Source organism: Corvus hawaiiensis, chromosome 30 (genome assembly GCF_020740725.1).
Source record: "Corvus hawaiiensis isolate bCorHaw1 chromosome 30, bCorHaw1.pri.cur, whole genome shotgun sequence".
Taxonomy (NCBI): domain Eukaryota; kingdom Metazoa; phylum Chordata; class Aves; order Passeriformes; family Corvidae; genus Corvus; species Corvus hawaiiensis.
Window position 1 is genome coordinate 837,901 of NC_063242.1, and position 24,958 is coordinate 862,858.

Genomic DNA, 24,958 nt, shown 5'->3' on the forward strand with positions numbered 1-24,958 from the left:
GTCAATATAGCCTGAAGTGGCTTTCTATGGAGATAGCAGTGGTCCTGAGGAGCCCTTGCTCATCCCAGGCTGCATCCCTTAGTTGTTAGCTCAGTAGATGCAGCACAGTTAAAAAAGAGAAAAATGAAGTCTCCTATTTCATATGAGGGAGTCCTGCTAAGAAGTCCAAGCAGAATTCATAAGACTTCAGGCAGGGAAACATTTGTATGAGGGGGCAGAGCTAAAAACGGAATCAGTACTATTAAAATGAGAAAAAGAAGAAAAAAAAGCATCAGATGAATGGTTTTAGCAGGCTGGTGAAGAATGAGAATTTAAGAACTTTTGGAAAGTAAGAGGCAATTAAGGCAAATGCCTCTTTTTTTAGATTATCTTGTGCTTTTAGAGCTGGAAACTTCCATGGTTGACAGCCCAGAGAAATACTGATAGGCCCAGAAGGGAAGCTCTGCCTGTCTTAACTGTGACAAAATCTTTGAAAAAAGACACAGCAATAATGTCAGCGTTTTCATAAAGGAGAGCAACACTCCAGAGCCCTGAAAATGCTTCAGAGCAGCTTCCCAGTGGGGCTTTGTGAGGAGTTTAAAGAGGCCATGTGAATTCACAGAAGGGAACTAGGTTGTCCTTTCTCCTTTCTGCAAGGTAGGGAGTTACCTGCTCTCCTGCTGAACCAATAAATTGCTTTAGGAGGTGAATAAGTAATGTGAGGGGAGAGAGAAGCATTCAGTGGTGGATCTCAGTTCCTGCAAGAACTTCACTCCAAAAAGCTGAAGATCCTTTTCAGCACAGGCTCCAGACATATGGCTGTGGGCATTTTGGGCTCTTGAATACCTGCCAGATGACGCAAGATCTGATTGCATAGGTGAAGCTTGAAATTAGTCTTAAAACCTCCTGAGAGCAATCATTGCCCATTGAAGTAATCCTTCTTGCTCATGGCACAAGCAGAGGGCTCAGCAAGCATGACCAAGGAACAGCACTTCTTAGTGCTACAGAGGCAGGAGAGAGCTCTTTTGTTCTATTAGGTAACAATAGTAAAATATGCCGCTGTGGAAAATGGAGGTCCTAGAATGCCTATGCTGACAAGATTTGAGACTTCTTGCAGATGAATCCCATGTGGAAAGCCAACTGATCCTGGTATCAGTATATCATCCAGGAATTCAGGCTTTGGAATCATATATATTTTACATGTGAGATGGAAAAGCTGTTCACTTTCAGGTTCTGTAATATTTAAACCTATCCCTGCCTGACAGGCACAGTCAAAATGTGTGTGACCAATGGATGAATGATGTATTATTATATCTGTGATATCATGAATGACTGTTTGATACCCTATAGCCTTAAAAATTATGCTAATAAAATTTTCACTGGGTAATGAAACTATTTTTTCAAGGAAAGACAGGATTGTGGAGAGAAAGCATGGAGAGATGGATATTTTCAGCAGGTGTAAAATTATTGTATAAAGAAGGTGTGAACATTTAAATTCCTGATGTGGACTTGTAGTGATTGATCAAGGGATGTATATTGGTTGCTTGCAGTAATGTATTTACCTGCCAGCTGTCAGCAAGGACATAAACCTCAGTACAGAACAAAATCTAATACTGATGGGAAAACTCCTAACTTAGACTTTTCTTTATTCATTTCAATTTCTTTTAGGAAATATTTTAGCGTGTTCGGTTAAAATGGACCTCATCGATTTTACTTTTTCTTTTTTTTTTTACCTGTGCCATCATGCATTCAAATACGTTGTGGCATCTACAGGCTCTTTTCTGAATCAGATTAAAGCATACCATGTTTGATGAACCCATAAATAAAGACTTCTACTTTTACTTCTGTTTCAATCAATGTATATTCACCAAATAGGGGAAGAAAACACATTTTCCCTTCAGTTGTTCTGGGTTACCTGAAAGATAGAGATGGTAAAACGTGTTTGAAATCTTTCTGTGTAAATCTGAATAAATTAAAACAACCTATTGTGCAAATTTTTTGGTACAAGACTGTTCAAGGAAACGAGAAGTAAGAAACTTACATTCATATGCACTAACTTCTTTTTTTTTAAATGGAGATAGATTTTGTGATGAAGCTGTTGAAGCAAAAATACTTAACCCTCTTGTAATACTTTAACTTTGTGCGGGAAGGTAGTTTATACAAAATTTGGTGATAGTTGAGCACTTTTTCAAAGATTGTTTGAGATGGAAGTCAAAGGAACCAAGACCTCTTTGTCAGCAATAGAGCTGCTGGGTGTGCAACTGCATATAACTGTGTGAAGTCTTTCAATTGTGCATTTTATCCCCCACATTCTAGGAAAAATAATAAATTATAGAAGGCTTTTATTGCTCAGACTTCTTTTAAGCTTTTGCAAATTCAGGGCTTAAAGTGCATACAGTTTGGCATGCTAAAAGTACATTTTCCTGGACTTCTGCAGATTGAAAAGGAAGATCTTTTTCTGAGGTAGCTGGAAAAGCCAACCAGAAAATTGCTGCATCTGGTAACAGTGCCTGTGGAAACAACAGGTCACAAATGTGTGTATAGTAAGATGAGATCCGTTTGAAGTGTTTGCTATGTCTATCATCTACAGAGTAGCAGGATTTCTATTTCTCAGCAAAAAATCTAATATCTAATGCACATTCTTTTCAGCTGCTTTCTTATCTACTGTCAATTTATACGTCTGAGTGGAAAGTGGCCTTTATCAGTGGTTTGGACAAGAAGACACATTCTTTCCTCTTAAATTTGACATAATTGTCTGCTGTTGTTTTTACCTTCTCTATTTTTTTTTTACATTTGAATTGAAGTGTACATTCTTATTTGAACATTCTTGCTTACAAACACATTTTATTTATTTTAGAGCCATGACTATTTCATTTAACAATGCCACTTCTCCAGATAGGGGTAGTGAAAGAAAATTAATATTGAACAAAAATTTATCTTCTGAAGCAGTTCTGCAGCAAGTCAGTAACTTCTGGAGTCCAAGGAGTCCATGTCTAGCAGTCAGGAAAACAACCTTTAAATAACATGGAGACAACCCAAATTATTATGACAGTTCTGAATTTGCAGAAGTCCAGATAGATATACTGGAAAAGCCTCTTAAAGGTAATGTTTATATTTGTGAAAGAAAACTGATCCAAAATTTAACATATAACCTGCTTTGGTTTGGGGTTTTTTTCTCATATCTATTTTTTCCTCAGTTAGTAACAAATTTTTACCTGTTTTGTTTTGCCTCCCCTGACAGTTTTAAATTTGCCCCTGCCTTACCTTTCCATTTCCTACCAAGTGCTTCCTCTCCCTTTTGCTGGGACCTAATTTTCTGCTTGAAAACAAGCCAGGTGAGAAGAGCTCAGATGCCTGTTTATTTAAAATGCTGAAACACACAGGGAGTCATCATTTCATGCACCAGGCACTGCTTACGAACAGTGGGGTCTTCTGGAGTTGCTCCCAGGTAATGTCCTCAAGGTTCCACACTCGGAATGGTCATTTCTCCTTACTGCAGATCACACAAAGCTTGCCCTTCCTTCCCATGCAGCAAAATCGAAGAAGGATGAGGATAACACTTGAACCCTTGCTAACTTGTTCAAAAAGCCCAAAACATGTAGCCATTATTTTTGCAGAGGAAAGCTTGTAAATGTAGAAGAGTAAATCCCAGAGACTTGGAAACAAGATGGCAAATGAAAGTACTCTGAATTTTAGAAATATCCTATTTTATTTAACAGCTTTAGCAATTTAAGGTGTATTTATGTTCTCAGGTTTTAGCAGAAAGTGTCTCTTCCATCAGCATTATCGTTCCTGTTGCTGTAATGAGCACCAGCGTTCAAGGCAAGGTGCAGATGCTCACCTCGGAAGAGGCTGAGCACCTGGGGAGGACACAGTGAGAAACTCTCCCAGTTGTTTTAGTTAGGGCAGCAGTTGGAAATTGGGTCAATACATTTGAGTAGTTCTGGGGATCTGGAAGCTGTGGAGATCTCTGTGCTGGGAATAAAAGTGGTGCTATGTCCTCTGCTGACAGCACATTGCTTTTCCCTGTGGCCTCACTGTCAGGCCCAGGTGCAGTGGCCAAGAGTACCAGTGGCTGGGGGACACTGTGTCTTCACTGCACCATTTCCCTTCTGCCCTTGGATGTTTCCTTTAATTGGCTTCTGCTTGGATTCTGTTTAAACAAGTTTGCTGGGCTATAGGAAATGATTTGCTAAATCTAAATGCAAGTTAATATTGGTGTGTTTGTCATTTATGTGGGATATCTTGCTGTAACAACCAGTTTTATAAAACTATGAGACAGTGATCATGTTTTCCACTACCTGACATTTTTCTATTCAACACAATACAAACACTTGTATTAAGATCAGTTTGAGGAATCTTTACAAGAAATGGCATATAAAAGTGGGTTGTTTGATAAAAAATGGTGAAACATTTCAAGATCAAAGAAAGTGATGCAGTTATTATTTTAAAATAACTACATAATTATAATTCAATGTTGATTTTTAATTTAGTCTACAGTTCCCAAAGAGCATTTAAACTGAAGAGAAGTTCAGATGCCTTGCTTTTCCATAGTCATAGACTCTAGTTAAGGGACTGTTTAGGAACTGATGAGCAATATTGGAGTTAATGGTGATGCCATGAAGATTTTTTGCCTTTTCTTTTATACCCCTGTTGTACCTTTTTACAACTTCTGTATTCTCAGTGCTTTTTGCCTACGTTCTTGGACTTGTTTGTCAAGCTGAGAGACTAAACATTTTAGAAGCTTCGTAGCTAGGGATCAGTGTGCCCCAGACCCCAAGGTGCTCTCCAGAACACATTCTGTAAACCAAGATAGAACCATCCAGGGGAAGGTTCCTTGGGGAGGGGGCTCACTTGAGCCTCTCATTGGGGAATCTTTGATAGATATGCTAATTAGTACAACCTATAATGTTATACCCGATCTTTTGGGGCATACTCGGTGGGGTGCATCTCGATGCATATGACCTGGATGTGTGCACCTAAGGATCCTTAAAATAAATACCAAGGTAAAATCCCTTTTCCCCTTCTAAACGTGTATGACTCTTGATTTTAAGACCAGGAAAATGTTGCAGTGGGGATCCTGCAACACGCATATAGCAAACCAGGAGTCCCGTGGAAAGGAAATATATATATGGACAGACAGATTCTTGATAGCTGTTTCAGAGATGTTTATTTCTCCAGCCGCATGGCCGGAGCTCTGCCGAGGAACTGTTCCAGTCACAGGACCAAGGGTCCTTCTGCCCGCGCAGGGAACACAAACCAACCAACGGGAACGAGGCTGAGCAGGGGCAGGGAAGCCCCGTGTCTGTGCCCTCAGGGCCCCTCTCCCAGGGCTACACGGCAGGGGAGGGACCCCAACACCTCACCCGTTTTATTTTAATAAAAGGAGAATGAAAACAACTGGATAAACATAACAAGAACAGTTTCAAAACAAAACAAGCCACCCTCCTGAGTCTTTAAATGTCCAAACAGATTCTCTGGAACATCTTAGGGCTGACGGAAGGGAGACAGGACTCTCTGAGCATGCTTTGTGGGAAACTGAGGCAGGAGAGGGTTTAACTTCTTCCCTCCCCTTTTCATCCCCCACTCGGCATTGGAAAGGGATTTTTGGGGAAACAATTGGCAAAAGCATGGTTTTGTGAGGGAAACCATGGGTGAAAAAACGGATTGGGAATACACTGGGGGTAATAGGACATAGGGTAAAAGGGAAAGATGGGATTAGGAAAGGGAGACTGTAGGGGGGGCTTACAATGGAGATATTGTCTAACATGACTACGATTTTTAGCATATATACTGCCTTTTACAGGAACACCATCAGGCCCAGTGACCTGCGATGCTTGTAACCCTTTTCTACCTCGTATAATTTTGAATTCCACTACCTATCCATCTCCCAAGCTTGGGATGCATTTTTCAGGGTTATTCTTTTTAATAGCAGTTCTATGCACGAATATGTCTTGCTGGTTGTCACACCTTGTTATAAAACCATAATTTTGCTTAACATTATACCATTTTATTATCCCTAAGGTCTTAGTTACTATGATCTTTTCCTTTTTCCGAGTGGCTGCTGTTTTCTGTCTCGCTGCGTCTTTGCCCTCTCTTTCGGTCGCTCCCGTGTTGGAATTGTCGGGGCTGCTCGTGCCTGCGCGCTCTTCCCGGGGTCGCGTTCGGGGCTGCGCGGGCCGGGTCGGGCCGCGCCGCTCAGTTCTCCGTGCGTCGCCTCCTCTGGTCGCAGCTTCGCTGCCGATGCCGGGCGCTGCACCCACGTCTCGGCCGGGCCCCCGAGCGACGACCCCCCCCGTGCCCTGCTCCAGCGCGCGTCTCGGCTGGGCGCGGCTCCGCTCCACCGCCGCCAGCCGCCGCCCGCGCGCCGCCTCTCTCGGTCGGGCGTTCACGGGGCTCGCTCCACCACGCGCTGCGCGGGGCCGGGCGGGCACCGCCGGGTCCCGCCGCTCCCGCCGTGCCTCGCTCCGCCACCAACACTGCGGCTCGCGTGGCTCCGCCCGCGCGCGGGAACTGCCTCGCTGCTGCTCGCAGAGCGCTCGGTGCACGTGGCCTGGGCCGCACGGTCCCTGCGCCAGGCTTCCCTTCGCCAGGACACAGCTGACATTGCTCAACAGTCTCGGTAACTAAATAATAGTCACGAAAATATTCTTCCATCGGCATATATTTTGACTCCAGTATTAACTGTGTCCAAACGGTTTTCCAAAAGCCCTTGGTAAGAATTAAATCCCAAGAAACATAGAAAAAGTTCTTAAACAACCATGCCAGGAAGTGTTTCAGTTCTTTTTGAGCTTGAATCAAGCTAAAATTTACAAATCGTTGTTCAAGAATCATTTTAAGTTTAAGATAAATGTCCATATGCGGCTCTGAGAGCCAAGAGTCTTCCCACGGTTCCTCCATAGTTTAGATGTGGAATAGCAAAGCAAAACCAAGAAGAGGAATCCAAAGTTTCCAGGGTTTACTCACACAAATCAGTCGCTTAGGGATCGGGGATCGTTCTGCTCACAAATCTCCACCATTATGTTGCAGTGGGGATCCTGCAACACGCATATATCAAACCAGGAGTCCCGTGGAAAGGAAATATATATGGACAGACAGATTCTTGCTAGATGTTTCAGAGATGTTTATTTCTCCAGCCGCATGGCCGGGGCTCTGCTCAGGAACTGTTCCAGTCACGGGACCAAGGGTCCTTCTGCCCGCGCAGGGAACACAAACCAACCAATGGGAACGAGGCTGAGCAGGGACAGGGAAGCCCCGTGTCTGTGCCCTCAGGGCCCCTCTCCCAGGGCTACATGGCAGGGGAGGGACCCCAACAGGAAAAGGCACCAATGGACCTGAAAAGGGGTTTGCAGTAATTTTATTGGTAATGCTGAAAAAATTAATCTTAGTTTTAAACCAGCTTCCCTCAATTTAGTAAATTCTCAGAGTTGTAAGAATAACAATAGCAGTGGATTTCAGAAGACAGTGACTTGAGTCGTCAAGCACAGGAAGAGGCATCTTGCTGTACAGGTGCCTCCAAGTGCAGCAATTTTAAAGGTGTGAAAATGCTGATGAGGGAGGAGGACAGACTGCAGTAGTTTATAAGACGTGAAGCCCTACGCCTAAAGTCCCCTTTTAAGGGCTCAACTACTAGCCACACAACAACTCCAAAAACATTAAAAAGATCAAACTTTCAGATTGTCAACATTCAGTGTATTGATTTGGAGTAAAACTAAGCTGCAAGCTTTAAAAGTCATCACAGGCCAATTCAAAGTTACAAGTAGCCAAGAGCAAAGAGAAGGGAGGGTGAGTGTGGGAGGTAGTTGTGTGCTGATGGGAGCCCTTCTGATAGGGGGTTGCAGTACTGGAACTTCACTGATTAAAAGGCCGGGTGGTGTGGGTGTAAGGACTTCTGGTACTAAAGAAGAAATTCCTGTGTGGAGAGTGTGCTTGAAGAGAGGAAGGAGGCAGAGGGCTTTAAGCCACATTTAAAAACAAGAATTTTATTACTTTGGAAGGTGTGTGTAACAAAACTTCAAAACAAAGAAATGGTGCCCCTATTAAGTCAAAAAGGTGTTTTATGGATGACTTTGGGGCTTAAATTTCTGTGGCAGGAGTTATAATTATATTCTGAATACTACTGTATTAATTGCTGATTGGAAGTTGGGTTAGTTTTCAAATGATGGAAGAGAGAGCAGAAATTCTGTTTGAATATAGAGAACAATGAGAGGTTTGTGTAGGTGTTTAACAGCATAATGATGTGTTTGCTAATAAGATTTTTACTAATTTTAGTGGCATCACAGCAAATGCTGCAATATCCATATAGGAGTAAGAATAATACAAAGAGCATTACCTGCTAATGTTAAGTGCTTTGCACTTGTTCTCCTGGGTATCTTGGATAGGCACAATATCTGGAAGTATCTGCCAACAAGAAACACCCTAAGAAGCAATCACAAACTCTATATAGGGTTTTGAACTAATTGTTTTTTTTCTTTTTGTTTCTCCCTTACTTCCTTGTATAGACAGTACCTTTCTTCCCCCTTTCATCTTTGTGAGTTGACCATTTCCATTACTTTCTTATTTCTGCTGAGGCTGGTAAGCTGGTTTGATGCATTCAGCAGTCAAAAGTGCAGTTCTCTGTGCATTTGTGTTGGCTGACTAAGCAAAGTTAAAGAGGCTGACTGTGAAAGTGAAAAGGTGATTTACACTGGTGTCATAGTGCTGTGCAGTAATAAAACTCAGGGATTGTTGGACACACATTATATTGTACAATTATATAATTATAAACAATATAATTGGAGGCAGTTGAGCTTGAATGCAGCAGGCTGTTATTTAGCAATCATCTCTTTCAAGGCTCATTAAACGCAGATTTATATACAAAACAAAAGCTTTGCTCTATAAAGGCTAACTATGTAGTGGCATTTATTCCCCAAAACGTAATGCATAGATCTAAAGTTGTCAACGTGTATATTGGATTTAGTCAGTGATTGTCAATGAGGTTTTTCAGCAGGTATGACAATCTCGAGCCCTTTGCCTTTATTTGAGGATTATTTCTGAGAGTTTATTTGTATGTCTGGTTTGGAAGGCTAAAGAGACTACACATTCACATATAGCTGTGATCTTAGGTTCTGAAATCTGACAAGCAGGGACAGAACAGATGGTAAAGTGTTTAGAAAGGCAACAAAGATTTCTTAAAGTCATCTGTATTTGGGTCTTACATTAGCCCTTTAATATTTTGCAATTATGAAGTGATGAATGAGTTTATGGGGAAGAAAATTAGGAAGCTAAAAGATTTTGTTGCTGCTATCCCAAGGAATTTAGTTTTATTACCTGATATAAAATAAGTTTTTATTTTACAAAATAAAGGGATAAAAATTTTATTAATAAAGGAGAAAAGCCACAGAACTAAGAACATCCTACCACAAGATCAACACATATAATGGTCCAGTCTGACTCAAATTTTAATAGTTGGCAAAAGTTTGTCACATAAAGTTTTACTTAAATATGTATATATATAAACTGAAATTTAGGTGTTTAATTTTTTTCAGGTTTTTTAGTATCTATAATTCTATCTGATTTTTAAACAGAGTTGTTAAAGAACTATATAAAAAACTGACACCTTCTTGAAGGGAGAGCCTGCAGACCTCCTCCCTGAGTCCAGCTCTGTGAGAGCACAGCTTGGCACTACCAAGTATCTGGCCCACATGCGCTCAAGACACTTTTGCATTTGTTATCATTTCACACACTAATTTTTAAATGCTTCATTTTAATGCTGTCCCTGACATGCAGTGTGTTTCACTTCCATTCCTTCACCAAGTGATCCGTGGGAGCCTGATAGCTGCAAGGCTCCTGTGAGTTTTGTCATGCCTCTGCACAGATGCTCTGCCACGATGCAGGTGCTGCATCACTGTTTCCAGAATGTGTTACCTGACCTCACCAGTTTGTGGCTGTCAGCCTTTTAGTTTTGCATCAATAGCTTCCACTTTGCTGTGTCAGAAACGTGTCTGCGCAATAATTGTAGTTTACTTCATTCACTTATGATACTGGAAAATGTTAATTAATCTAGTATCAATTATTGTAGATGTTTTTGAATGCATGTAAAGCATTGTGCTGTTGATGTCTTTAGCAACTTTATCTTAGTTTTAGCCTTTGGTAACTGTGATGCAGAGCTGTGTTTCAGAGCTGTTTTTCTTCCCCCACTTCTGACTTGTTTGCTCATTTATCTAAATGTGTTAACTTGCAATGTTTCTCAGGGTCACATTAGGGAATTAACAAGGTCCAAATTCTTGGAGCACCATTTTTAAAGATAAAACATTCAAAAATGCCAGCCATGAAATTCAATGTTTCTTGGTAAAACCAATTTTTTTTTGCTTTTTATTTTTTAAAAAAGTGTGTATTTTCTTAGGAACATAAGGAGAATATAGCAGTCTTCACTGGCTCAGCTGTAAAATGGTCTTACAACATTATGACAACAGTTTTATAGAAAGGTTTTTGCTTTTTTTCCCCTCTCCTTTATGCAAGTCTACTCAATCTAACTAGGTAGAATCTCTTAGGTTTGGGTAGTTGGCTTGGTTTGTAAGCTGGGTTTTTGTTTTGCTTTTCCATTTTTTTTCAGAAGTCCATAGATAACGAACCTTAGATAGAAGCAGTCTTGGAAAAACTTGCACTGCTCATGTTAATTGTGTATCTTCTGAGTGCACAGGCAGTGCATAACTCATATCCCCAAACTTTCAATTTCTCAGTTACATTAAACTTTTTTTAAAAGAAAAATACTGAGTTATGTTAATCAACACTGCCTTTTTTGTTTCTATCTAAAGTCCTCTCCTTTCAGATAAATTGCCAGTGGTCTCCTGGTGCTCGGGATGAAAGAAGCAATCCTTATCTAGGGCTTTACAGCGTTTCATGACTAGAAAACAGTGCAATGTGAAAATTTGTCTTGGGTAATAACTCTAGTATTGTGCAGGCTTGTAAGGTTTAAAAATATTGCATTTAGGCCCCAAATCAAGAGCTTATCTTTCCACATGTGTTTTGTGGTTTGGGTTTTGGTTTTGGCTTTGGGTTATTCTTTCCTGATGTACCACAGCTATGAAACTGGAATTGCTGTATCACAGGGTTCTATCACCCTACAGAGTGGCAGAAAAGAGAAGCAGCATCATGGGATTTCTCTTAAAATTTGTGTTAGCAACATCTCCCCAGGGTGCCTGGTTCCTTGGGAGCCACAGATAGGGCAGTCTCCACCACAGGAATCCCACATTGTCTTTGCCTTGCATGACTTTTGCTCTCTATGTGTTCTTCCCATGAAGGTGAGCAGCTTCTTCTCCAGGACATGTAGTTTTGCTCTGCTTATCCCATCATGACTGGCTTATTGGGAAACTCTGCAGAGGGACGGAGCAGTAGCTAAACAAGGCTTCGTCTTTAGAGGCATTGTGATACCTGAACTGTTGTTGTTTCCCATACTTGAAACAATAAATTAATGTCTCGCCTCAGACATCAGGGAGTCATAACTTAGAGTTGAAGGTGTTTAGATTGTTACTTGAGGGAGAATTTAACAATACAAAACAATATATATACTATAAATGTAAAACAACCTTAAGAAGAAAATGGAATAACATTCCATGCCAAATAGTTTGCTCACTGAGAAAATTACACTTTTTTTCAAGCTTTAACTCTTTTAAGAACTTGGATGTTGGTTTGTGTGACTTGCACGTTTTTCCAATTGTATTTGTATCAGCTTTCACATCGTATGTTTCCTGCTCTGATGGGTTAGTCCAAACATAAAATATTCCCTGTTGTAAACAGCCATATTGAAGACAAACAGCACAGAGCACAACTAATAGGATTTGCTCGCGGACCCTTTCCATCATTAGTATTGCATAACTGTGCACTGAAAGGTGGTGGTCTTTTGAAAGAAGGAAGGAAAGAGAATATTGAGTCATGAACTCCATCTTGATGTAAAAGGAAATGCTTTCTGTTCTGTATATGAGGAAATACATTTGAAATTAAAAGAAGGAAAACGTTGTGTATTAAACCTGGTGAATTTTCAAGCTAACTTTTTTAATCTAGATAAACATGTATCAATGATTGAATATGTTGCTAATATATTTTCATTGAGCCAATTTTGATTCGTAAACCTTTCTCTGAACAAAAATGCAAATAAAGAGAAAGACACTATGGATTTAAAACATGGTGTAATATTCTTAAAGACATTATGGATCTTAAAACATTAATTTTTTTTTTCCTTCAAACTTCAGCAAATATATTATAAAGATGAGATAAATATGCCAGTGTTTATCCTGCCACCCACCTTTAAAATGTTTTCAGACCCTCACAGAAAGAGTCTGTGAAAGCCCTTCTCAGTCATGGCTCTTCCTATGGCAGAGCCTGCTCAAATGCCTGGACCACCCACTGAAGCCCACAGGACTGGTGTACCTTCAGGGAAATGTAGAGAGGGACCCTTCTGAGAGCAGCAGGGAATTAAATGAGCTGGTTTCACTTCCTATTCCTAATAGTTTCAAAGACAGAGGTTTGATTGCTTCCGAGGACCTAACGCAAATATTACTTCAAAGACATTCGAGCCACAGGAAGTGTAAAGCAAAGTGAAGTATAATTCACAGGGGTGGGGGTGGAGAATCAGCTTTGAGTTGTTTGTTTGAAAACAGTGGATACATCTAATCTGAGCTGCAGAGCATTGCCCAGCTGGCTTAAAGCTTGTCTCTTTTAATTATTGAAATGTTCCCTAGGAAAACTGTTGTAATAGCAAACAAGTGATGCAAATCAGCACAAAGGAATGTGTAACTCTTCTCTGGCATGAAGGTGTAAGTGCATGACAAAGCAATTTGCTTACAGGCAATATCAGAAAGTTGATGGTTTGCATCTCTTCATACCATGCAAGTGTGCTGTGACAGTATTATTCCTGAGCAAATTTCCTGATGCATTTTAAAGCCAGATTGCTGGTTGCAATGGAACCTTGCTGCACGGAACAGTGTTAGTTTTTACTTTCTTGTTTGCGCTTAGCTCTGTGTAAACATGGCTCACCACAAAACAAACAAACCATGGAAATAATCCCCTCTCTCAGCTCTCCCAAACAACTACATTTTTTTTTCCTTCCTCTTATATCCTGAAATATTGATGGATATCATTCTAGCCCAAAGCAAGAAAGAGGGTCCTGGAGGATATCTTTTGCCATTCAGGCACTGCTATAACTCCCTGTCAAGTTAATGGAAGTTCTGCCACTCAGGTGAGTAGAAATGGGATTGAGCCTTTGCTTACAGACCCCATTCTGATGCAGTCGAGTTTCCTGCATTTGTAGGACCAAAAGAAAAACAGGAAGGGCAACGTTAATAGATATTGCGTAAAAAAAAACAGTTTCAGGTGTCATAGGTTAAATGATCCTGACTTGTGTATCTTTTTGTTGCTTACTCTGAAACAAGATTTCTTGTGCTGCTTGAGTGCAGTCAGTGAAACAATGTAAGTCAGCAACAGTGGATTCATGTTTCGTGCTTCGCTTGGGAGGCAGGTAATATAGCACACTTGCAGTTCTGTACACCGAAAGATGTAGATGGCGTGTTGTATCATCTCAAACTCGCATTCATGTTGTGTTACTGTCATGCTAATAGAGAGTTAAAGCTGTTTTCTTTTCAAGAATATCAGCATTATAAATATGTTCTACATACATTTATGAGTGTTGGGCACCTCTAAACTTCTACTTGGTTTCTAGGATGATAGGGAGTCTTGTTTGTCTTGCTTTATAGCTCAAGAAATTTCAGCAAAACTGTTCAAGATCTCAGGTTGTGTGACTAAATACTTGACAGCTATGATTTTCAGAGACCTGATTTTATAAAAATGCAATTGATATGCTGTTGGCAGAAAAAAGCCCCCTCATCTCCCTGACAGTCCTCATTATTTCTTTCCATTTCCCTTTTCCATTCCCTTCTTTTGACTTTATTCTGAGAGAAAAAATATGTAGAATGGAGCAAAGATGACAAGGGGAAGTAAAGCAAGAAAATCATGTTTTGTTTTCTGGTCCTTGCAGATTTGTTCAAAGAGCATTATAAGAATTTGTGCATACCAATTTTTAACAATCAGTAACCTCTAGGGGTTTTTGTACATCTTTCTGAGATACTTCTTAGAGCCAGATGCTGGACCCCAGAGAGCACTGTATAAATATTAAAATGAGATAGATCACTGGGAAATCAAAGTTATCTGTTTGTATTTGAATTTTAACAGAAAGTGAAAATAAATTTTTGGCATCATAAGTCGTGTGTGATGCTAAACTGCTTTTGGTTCTTCCCCACAAAAATCCATGGTTTGTTAGTCTGTTCTAAAGAGGGCAAGACTTCATCATGAGTGAAAATGTGTTGCTTCATATTCAACAGGTCAAGTTTTCTTCGGATTGAGGCAGAACTGCGGCTCACGGACATCTGATGTGATAGGTAAGTTGAATTTGACACATCTTATTACATTATCAGCACATGACAAATATTGATCTTGATTATGCTAGTCTAAGTGCAATTTCTTATCTTTCTTATTTTGCATTTTCACCAGTAGTAGTGAAATGAAAATTTGCCTCCCTTTCCATCTCTCCCAAATGACACTTCAAGGTTTAAATTATTATAAATTACCATTTTATGTAGAAAAAATATACATCAGGAGATATTTAACAAAAAAAAGTAACTTCAGTAAACCTTATTTCTTGAAATAAGGTGCTAAGATATTCTATTGTGAAAAAGGATATTTGGGCTTATGAGAAGACAGTTCATAAAATATGGGATAATTGATATATAGCCCATGTGCTCGTACATTAATAGACAATTTTTTGGGTGTAGTAATGGACAACAACACTAAATTACATAATGGAACTCTTTTCTCTTTGGCTATTTAATCAATGTGCAGTGTTTTAAAAAAGGTGTCCAGGTGTGTCACTAGTACATAAAAGTGAGACTAATGTAAGGGTAGCGTTTCATATTGTTCTGTTTGCTGAATTTGGTTATTCATGGCAATTGTTTAATACTTAGGGCATGCATCTACAGATCTATTTGGTCTTATGAAACAGCGGTGTGACCAAGCAGGAGTTTTGCTTACCCTGAAATATGTGAGGCTGCCCCAGTTCTAGAGAAACAGTGAAGAAAATGTGAAAGGATTTGAGTTAAGATTGTGTAAGGCTCCAGAAACACTTCATCATGGGAACATCTACCGTGGAAATGATTCCTGGAAGGATTTTGGCAATCAGAAGCAGTTAGGCAAATGGTGTCCTGCACTGTTTGCGTCAATCAAATAAATGCATTGTGGAAAAGTGCATTTAATTGTAGAGAGTTGAGCTGAAAAAGTTGGAACTGCAGCTTAAAGTTGCAGTAGAAATTTCTATGTATAAAAAAGAAAAAAAAAAAGACAAATAGCTATTAGTTTGCCATCTCTGAAAAGCAGTTTAGAAGACTATTTAATTATGTCATTTTTCAAGTTGCGAGGTAACTTTTTCTGAAGTAATCTAGACAAGATATAGATATATTCCTGGTAGGATATTGAATCCTAATTACAATACATGTTGCTGTTTACATTAACATTTTTATAGTTAGGATTTAAAAATGAAGGTAGGAAAAAAAATGTCCATGTGTTCTCTTTTAGTCTGAACATAATGATAAATTTCTGGAACTTTAATGTCATACTTCATAGTTCTCTTTTTATGAAGTTGTGTGGGAGAGAGTTTCACTTCTTCCAGCCTGTTTTACTTTGACCAATTTATTCAAGGTATCAAATATGTTTGGGATTTTTAACTTGCATTTTTCATTCTTATTGATACAGACCATCAAAGGCAAACTGGTAGCACCAGACTAACACTGGGATGATGAAGTGACAGTAAATTTAATGACAGGGAAGGTAAAACATATGATAATATTTTTAACACCAGAAGAGTTTGCCATCCAGACCTATGTATCACACATGGATTGAGCAGCTTCTAAAATGTCGGTTCATTGTGATTTACAGCTCAGAAATTTGTTCTTTCCTAGATAAGATGTCACTTAGTTTGTGTGCGTGTAATACCTTGCAATTTATTGTATAGGCAGGCACTTAACGGGGCCTGAGAATGAATGCCACAAATGAGAGGTGCACTCAAAGTGCAGGAGTGCTTGAAAGAAATTGGTGTTACACATGTGTGTTATGGAAATGTGATTGGGAACACTGGATCAAATTGATGTATTTTTCCATTGCTATGTTGCCTTTTATCATGGATTGGATAAATCCATTCTTGCTTGTGGGAAGCAGAAAAGGGAAAAATGGTGCTGCAGCAATATGTGGAACTGTCCTTCCTTGCAGAAAGGGAAAGATTCATATCAGAGAATTCCATGAGCTCATCTTTTCAGTAGAGGTTTTCTTCTTTGTGTTTGTGTGTGCATATGAGTATCTGTTATGTAGCATAAAAGATCAAGGCATTTTATAGATAAATCTTTCCTTAAAAGAGGAAAAATCTAAGATCTAAGTGGACCATTTCTTTCCTTCACTGTGACAGGAGCAAGTGTCCAATGTTCTGGAAAGTCTGATCATGAGGAAATGGAATATGGATTGTACCACAGGTTTAAACCAGAAACAGAGTAACAGAATAACAGTCTGTAACACAAAAAATGTTGCCAAGCCATAAACACACTGAAAATTTTTGTAGTAACATAATTAATGTCCTAAAATCCACCAGGAAAATAGATGTCAGGCAGTGGATTTGATGTGTATATAGCTTGTTATATGGGGAGAAGGATAGACAGACTTTTATTATCGCAAGAGGAGCAGCACTTGGCTGTAAAAGAGAGGCAGGCACACAGGCAGCTGTTTCAGGAGATGAAATTCCAGTAAGTTGGAAATATGGAGCTGAGGGGGAAGTAAAGAGCCAAAAAGTGAGAGCTCAGTGGCAGAGGTTATAATGCAGGAGCTACAATGAGAAGCTTATGGAGATGGGAAAGTGAAAAAATACTGTTAAAAACATCCTTCATTATCCCTGGTTCATTTCATTGGGTTTCTCTCATTGCTAGTGTCTAATTACCTGTTGTGATGGCAACTCCCCACCTTGATTCATTCTGCCTTAATTATCAGTTGTATGGCTTGAACACAGCAAAAGGACAAAGGGGATGAAATTGGAGTCATAATGGCCAGGTTCAGACAGGTCCTCTAAGGATGGCAGAAGAGAATAAAATCTGCTGAAGGTATTTGGGAAAAGCTGCTTCTCTGTTAAGGAATAATGCCAGTAACTGCTGTGTGGAGAAAATAAAGGAGCACCATCCACATGTAGTTCAAAAGTACAGGAGAGGTAAACTGTACAGTGAACGTGCACTATACATGTAAGAACTCACTTTTAAAAATTAGTCATCATATTGCTTTGCTTTTAACCTAATTATTAGAATTATTTATTAAAGTGATATCATTATGTATGGTTCAGCACTCATACATTGGGTACTGTTCCCCCCAGAGATTAATTTGGAGCTGAAAAAAGCAAAAAATAAAGTTTCAGTGGAGACAGAGCTGCAAATGAAGCTACTTCTGCTATGACAGTGTTGTTTCTATTAGAGGGCACTGCAATGTGCAGAGGCTTAGAAAGATGTCAGTAAAAATAACAACCTTACATTATATGTGCAGTAAACACTGAAGACTGGAGGCTGGGTTTTTTTTGGTTTTTTGTTTTTTTTTTTTTTAATGTGTGGGTTGTTTGTTTGGGTTTTAGTCAATGCTAATCTGCTTGATATCTCTTTATCTTTCTCCTTTGGTTTCATGGCAGTCCACCAGTTTATGTTAATGGCTGCTTCTTTATCCAGTCTCATAAGGTCATCATTTGAAAATGTTAACTAAGCTCAGATGTTTCCATAAGTTAATATCTTTTTTCATTCAATATGGGCACCTGAAAAACTGGAGATCACTTAGTTTCAACAAATTGTACTAATAATATTATGGAGTCCTTTGAGACTAAAGTGCAAAATTCAAAGTCTATTAAATTGGATATCTAATCAGAGTTCATGGCAATAATATAATTATTTTTGTTTAAAAAAAAATAAAACACAAAAGCAGACAAACAAAAAATCATGGCCAGTGAGGACTTGGCCAGTTAAAGGAAAGCAAAAGCCCTTCTCCATCTCAAAAACCCTCCAAAGCTAGAATTGGCACCAGTATGTAGGTCTTACAAAGCATTTGTAGTAAAAGTATTGTAGTAAACACTGCACTATGTGCTTTAAAAAATTTGTGAGTGGAAGGGGAGTGGAAATGGTTGCTGAAATACTCGGGTGACTTTAAGCGACTATGAGAGAATGTGTACCATTTGTATGATGACTGTTGGCCAACTCTTGGATGTAACTGAGGAATCCTCACCCCGTGAATGAGCCACATGGTGCTGGCTGGGTTGCAATGGCAGGAAACTCACCGTTGTACCTCGGCTAAGGTTAGGAGCCATGGTGGCAGCTGTCAGTCCATTTATTGGGTGGAACTGGAAAACAGTAAGACCTCACCAGTAGGTGGATTGCTCTTGTGCTAAAGCATTGGAAAAGAGGAAGAGTGGAGAGCAGAAAGAAAAAGATATAAAGTGATTCTTGCGTGATTTGGTTTGTGCATGAAATGTTTGTATACTTTTGCAGCAGTATCTCATCCTGAGGAGCAACATACTAAGCTAGTTCATCATCAGCCAGGAGGAAGTCCTTGCTATTCTTCCTATTTTGTGGCATCAAACATGGCTTTTGGAGCAAAGCCAGGATTAGATTTTAATTAACAAGTGGAGTTCTCTGTATTTTCTACACTGAGGGCACCTGCGGTGCTTTTGTCTCTCATTGTGTTGACTAGGAGGACATATTTGACTGGGCCTTTTCTCTGATACACTCTTCCACATGTCCCTGCACTCAGATCTACACATGCAGCTGTATTTGTACTATACTGAATTATCAAGAGATCCTTTATGAAACTTTAGTGTCTGCTCTAGCAGTAATTTTAAAGGGAAGAATTAATAGCAAATCTTGTAGATTATTTAATTTCCGACTAAACTCATCACAGTGCAAGAGAAATCTTCCTGAATAGTGGAGATAGTGTACTTCACCTTTTCTCAGTCTCCACCTTTCTGCCTTGCCGCTGTAGTTACTCTGAAGATCCTTTGAGTGTGGCTGGTTATTCATGCCATGGCTCAGCGAACCAGAAGGTTCTCATTCTTGAGACTTTAATGAGACTTAAATATGTGCTGAAATGCCTTTTGCTGAACAATCACATAATCATGAGCAAAGATTGTAATGTGGCCTTAACTGTTATCATAAAACTTAACTTTGTGTTAAATATTCTGGTTTTGAAAATTGAATATGTTTTAAAACCTCTAGCATCACTTACCCATATATGTCCCATGTATACATCATAGATTGAAAGTATTACTGCTAATACCTTGAGGAAATATCATTTTACAAGTTTCTACCGCCACTTGATCATTATCTTCTGGTGCTCTCTCATTAGTTCATGGTAGGAAAAAAATGTCCTGTGCTATGACATTTTTGGTGTAATTTGAGAAATCAGAATATGCAAACAGATATATGACTTGTTTTTTGTAAATGCGTTGAAATTTGCATTGAAATTTGCAACTCCAGCTGCAGCTGAAGAGAGCAACTGTGGGAGCATATGTGTTTGAAAATGTAGTTTTCACAGTGTGGCAGATTTGGCATGTAACAGGAGGGTCTTTCCCAGAGTGGCTGTTCTTGTGAATAAGGCTTTCCTTGACCTGCTGCTTCTCTTGAATGCCAACTCACTTTTGCAGTAAGGGATGGGGGAACTGGAAGCTCAGGTCCTTCTGAGCTTGTGGCATTTATATTGTGAGACAGTTGAGATCGAGTTCATTTTGCTAAGCTGCTCGCCCATAATGGATCTGTCACGGCGACTTGACAACATATTTGTATCCATTTTGGACAGCATTTGCTGCTCAGTGCTCTCCCTGTGAAAGTTTCCAGCAGACCACTCAGATTTACTGTTAGTAACCCCTCCTCTCCCTCCCCCTCAGAATACAGATGTCCTTTCCATAGGTTGAGATCACCTGATAATCCTTTCCATAGGCTTAATAGGCACTCATCTGTTCCAGGCATGCTTTACGTTTGAATTGGTATCAAGTAACTGAGAGCACCTCTTAATTCGATCCAATTTTCTCTCATTCAGCTGAGATAAAGTTGGCCCATCCAAATAATGGAAAAAAGGCATTTTATGTCAGAAACTCAAATGTTTTATTCCCTAGAATTAAAAATTTGTTTGAGTTTCTGGTTTATTGGTAATTTTCAAAGAGTTGCTGGTTTTTTTCTGATGTAAATATGTGGCAGGGCTGGTGGAAAGGGAAATAATGGTATCTCATAAACTGAAAAATCTGACTTTCCTGCCAACTGTGTCTGGGAAACCAAGTTATCTTTCAGAGAATGGAGCTGCTAACAAATGGAGAAATAAACGACTGCCTTTTCGTATCCAACCACTAATGCTGAAATTATGTAAGTGTATTTAACTCCAAGTTCTGATTCAAAATCGGGTGTCTTATTCTACTGCAGACTTAGTTGAATCTGAAATATAATTTCAGTCTTCACAGCACAAGAGGGTATTTTGCCCTCTCCCTTTCTCTTCCCCCAACAAGAGAATTTTTTCCAGTTCAAACCACTGAATAAACCTGCAGGAAGACATCCATTTCTAAATATAGTAGGCTGAGCTATAGGTGTTACCAAGGCCTGGGGAGACAAGTGAAAATGAAACCACCAACTCTTCTCTACTAATTCATCCCCTGGGTCTCTGCTTTTCGGATTTCTTTTTCTTCCTTCCCTTCCTTCTTCTCTGCCTTCCCCCTTCAGCGCTGCTTTTTTCCTTAACAATAGTTACATAATGTCTTCTCTCCATCGGGATGCATCCTGTATAGTATAGCTTATGTATGTATTAGTAGAGCTGTTCAAATCCTTATGCTTTCAGTTCACTTTAGAGACTTTTTCCAAGCATGAGTTCAAACAAGCAGTGGATTTCCCAGAGAGTTCCAGCTCTCACAGCAGTGCCCTGGTTCCAGGTCGGTGCATGGAGTTTCAGTTTAATAGGATGTCCTAGTATTTTCCTTCTTTGACCTACACAGCCCCATCTCTAATAAGACAGCATCTATTCTGCTCTTTTTGTGTTTGCTGAGGCAGATAGAAATAATAATACTTGTCAAAGGGTAATGCTTGAAGGCACATTTCTTTTAAAAACAGACACAAGTTCAGTGAGTTCTGCCACCAAAGTGTGGCAGTTGAAAGTTAACTATGAAAAGAGAGTGAAGCTCACTTCATTCTCAACAAGGTCCATTTAACAAAGCTGATCTTTTTCACTGGTGAAAATTGCTGTAATAAATAAATAAATTCTGTGTCTGGTGCTTCTTTGTGGCATGTTTTTTTCTCAGCACTCTCTCCTAGAGCTGTCTGTGGCTTTCTGATTTGGTATACTTGCTGTTGGTCTTCCATTACCTCCTCTTGAAAATGCATGTGGGAGACAGGCAGAGCACTTGACAAATCCATTGCTCTTCTGAGATCTTTCCAGCATTTCCAGTGTGCATGTTAATTGTAAAAGCTGAAATGAAATACCTTGGGCTGCACTGACCTCATCATCTGTTTTTTAAATAGCATCTCCATTCCATAAATCCTCTTAGAGATAAATTGAAAATGCCTGTAGAAGAGATATAGCCTGAATGTAATAATTAAGCAGGTGCTAAGCAGCAGCCTATTATTCATATATCTGGGTTTTGTATGATAAAAAAAATTCTAAAAAGTTATTACTGCTTGAAGAGAGACTTGACTGATCATCTCCAGCTGCCAAAGCACAGAGTTGAGTAATTGGAGAAAAATTTTCTAAAAGGGACCAACCATCATCAGAGCAGAAGTTTCCTCCTAAGTAAATCAGTTTTAGGAGTAGTTTCCTCCTTGCTAGGCAGTACCTTTCACATTTTTTGTCTGAATGCTGAATGAACTTTGAAGGGAGAAAAACCTTTTGTGAGTAAAAGCTGTGGAAACAGCACTGCTTCTATATCAGTGTCATTTAAAATACATTTTTAGTTATGTCTAGAGAATAAGAGGTATTTAGCCACAAACCTGTGGTCAAGTGGTGGGATATCAGAGACTGTTGCTCACAGATCATTCAAAGATTATCAAAGGTGATATCAAAGATTATTCAAAGATTATCAAAGATTATCAGGTGAGCCCAACCTTGCAAATGAGCAAGCGTGCAAAAATTCTGATACCATTTTTAAAATGGAAAGTGGAGGCAAAACCAGGACACTTATGTAGTGTGGCAGTAAATTCAGATATTTAGCAAGCAACTTCTGTAGTAAGGTTACTATTTTCTACATAGAGAAAGTAGCCAACTGGGATTTTGATTTTGTTTGGGTTTTTATTTTGTTCACTTCCCAAACTGCTTCTCATGAAATTATGATCTCTTGCAATTTGGGAGCTGAAATACCACACAGAGAATAAAAAGCCTCAGCTGCTTTTTCAAAATGAAATAACTGTGTCTAAAAGGACTCTGCCTAGACAGTTTCCAGAGGGCTGCAGAGCACGCTGGCTCTGTGTGTGCTGCGCTGGCGAGAGAAGAGCTTAGGTAACATGGGGTTTCCTGAAAAGTCAGTGGCTGGAGAGATTTCAAATGCATAATTGTCTTCAGAAAAAAACCTTTATGCATGGGATTGATAAGTATTACTTTAAACCCATGTGTGAAATCATGACAACATCACTGGAGAAGGGCCTGTCTGACGGCTGTGATTGCGTTATCACCAGTCAGCCACGCGTCACAGCCGCTGGATTCGAAGAAATTTGGGGCAGATAAAACATGTGCCATTGTGTTTTGTACTGTGGCAGACACAATGAGGCCCCACTGCTACCTGGCTCTGCTGGGCACTGTCAGTCTGGGAGCATTATAACAGCTTGGAAATTTGTAAAATGCACAGACAAGATGTTCAGATAAAAAGGGTACTGGAGCAGTGTGAAATTGAAAAAGCTTTTGAGAGATTTCCCAGTTAAACATTTGCTACTGTTCTGTGTTGTTTCACTACTCTTTTGTGATGTTTCATTCCCCTAAAACTGTCCTTTCTCATAAAAATAAAGAAGTATGCATTCCTTTCTTTCTGTAGAGAATAAACATGAATGCAAAGTCACGGTCAGGCCTCATTCAAGATGGATATTTTTCCCACTTCCACTTTTCACATTGTTGAAGACATCATTTTAGTTCAGTATTATATAATGTGTTAAAATCAACAAAAAAAGAAACACCTTTGAGCATTTTGTGAGTTACAAAATATATTCTTTCAGTTTAATTTTTTTCTGAATCTAGTTATGGCTTTCCCCATTTTATGACTGGAGTCTCAAACACTCTAGAAGCCTTTTTTTTGTTTTCTTTTGTATAAAAATAAGAAGTGGAAATTCCAAGGTGGAAAATTGTTTAAATTACTCCAATATTTCTTTTGAATTTTGAAATATTTAAGATTGTCATCAGTATGTTAATGAGCTTCTTCTTTTTGAAAAGGTTTCCTTTACTTATAAAACAAGAACTCACTAACTTTTCTTTATTGTTTTGATTAGCTTTTGTAAAAGTTAAATAAAATTAAATTTTAAAAAGGCGCAAGAACAGTGTAACTGTTTCCTTGTTGTCAGTTTACAATTTATCAATCTCTTGAACTTGCAATGTAGAAGTTTTCTCCACTTATTACATACTGCAAATCTGAGAGTCAGCAATTAGAAATATGTTCAGTATTTTCCTCATAAAATGCCTACATGTTGACAACTATATTTCCCATATATTCTTCTCCAGATGCCTGAGCATTTGAATAAGAGCTACCTCCTCTAACTCCCCCATAGTGTCACCCATTGACTTGGTGGGACCACAGCAGCAGTCTTGGAGAACCTTCTTTTTTCAGTGACTGACAATGCAGCAGTGTAGGGATTTGAAGGAGGCTGAGTGCACTGATAAACTTGATTTGCAGGAGAAAAAAATTTGTAGTAAAGCTTGATAAAACTGAGTGGTTGACAGCAGTTATTTGATTTCCTTAATAAAGTCCCTGACTTCTTTGGGCAAGGACAGTGCTGGAAGCATAAGTCAGGCCTAATTGCTTGTAGCACTCACCTAAGACTAATACAATAGGGGAAGAAGAACATAACCAACCCTTCCTTCCTTCCATCCTTCCTTCCTTCCTCCCTTCCTCCCTTTCTCCCTTCCTCTTAATGAAATGAGTTAAATTAATCTAGGTTTCTCACTTCTAGGACTGAAAGACATCAGTATGAACATCCGTGTCTTTTGCTCTGACCTGGGTACCTGCAGGGGATCACTTGCAAAACCCCCCCAGCTGGGAATGATCAGTGGAGGGAAAACAACAGTTTCCTATCTGAAGAAGGGTTGTATTGTATCTTAACTGTAGTTAAATGTATGCTGTCTTTACCAGGAGCATTTCTCTTAGCTGGAGTTGTCTTCCACATGTACTTCAAAGGCTGGAGATACTGCAGTTTGTGGCATGTTTATTTTCCTTTGAAGGTTTTGAGATACCTGTAGAGCTGTTCTAAGAAGGAAAAAAAACAATAGTTAATTATTTCAATTATTTCAATACATTGAAAACATTTTTCAAACCTACATTTCACAGTCAGTATTGTTTCGTTTACTCCACAATTGTTAGCAGAACTGAATGTGGGAATTTTTGTGTGAAGTAATGGAGAGGTTAAATACCCTCCTTTCTTTGCCTTCCAAAAGACTACATTGCTTTTAATTAGCTGTAGTCTTTTTGCTAAGTAGAATAAAATTTCCCAGCTGTGTAGGAGATGTGGGCCAGCAGAAGGTGTTGGAACCTGGAAGCACTGAGACTGTTTCCAACAAAAGCATTCATGAGCCAATCTCATGTTGTGAGTAAAATAGCAGTGAAGTGCTTAGCTCTGTTTGCAGATCTGGACTGCAACCATGTCTTTCTTTGGCCAAAATGTGCTGTTTCTGGATTTTAAACTTAACTGTAGTAAAACGTTATTATTGCGAATTTTCATAT

The 24,958-nt window shown here is 39.2% G+C and overlaps 1 protein-coding gene across 16 annotated transcripts in view; it reads left to right on the forward strand.

The window, feature by feature from the left end:
- Positions 1-24,958, forward strand: part of LOC125318595 (poly(rC)-binding protein 3-like) — a 509,055-nt gene that overhangs the window by 191,126 nt on the left and 292,971 nt on the right. For 14 of the 16 annotated variants that reach the window (XM_048289516.1, XM_048289519.1, XM_048289520.1 and 11 more), the window contains one exon: positions 14,334-14,390. The exons of the other annotated variants lie outside the window; for them this stretch is intronic. The gene's annotated coding sequence lies outside the window, so the exon portion shown is untranslated. The remainder of the gene's footprint in view (positions 1-14,333; positions 14,391-24,958) is intronic. 16 annotated transcript variants of the gene reach the window in all.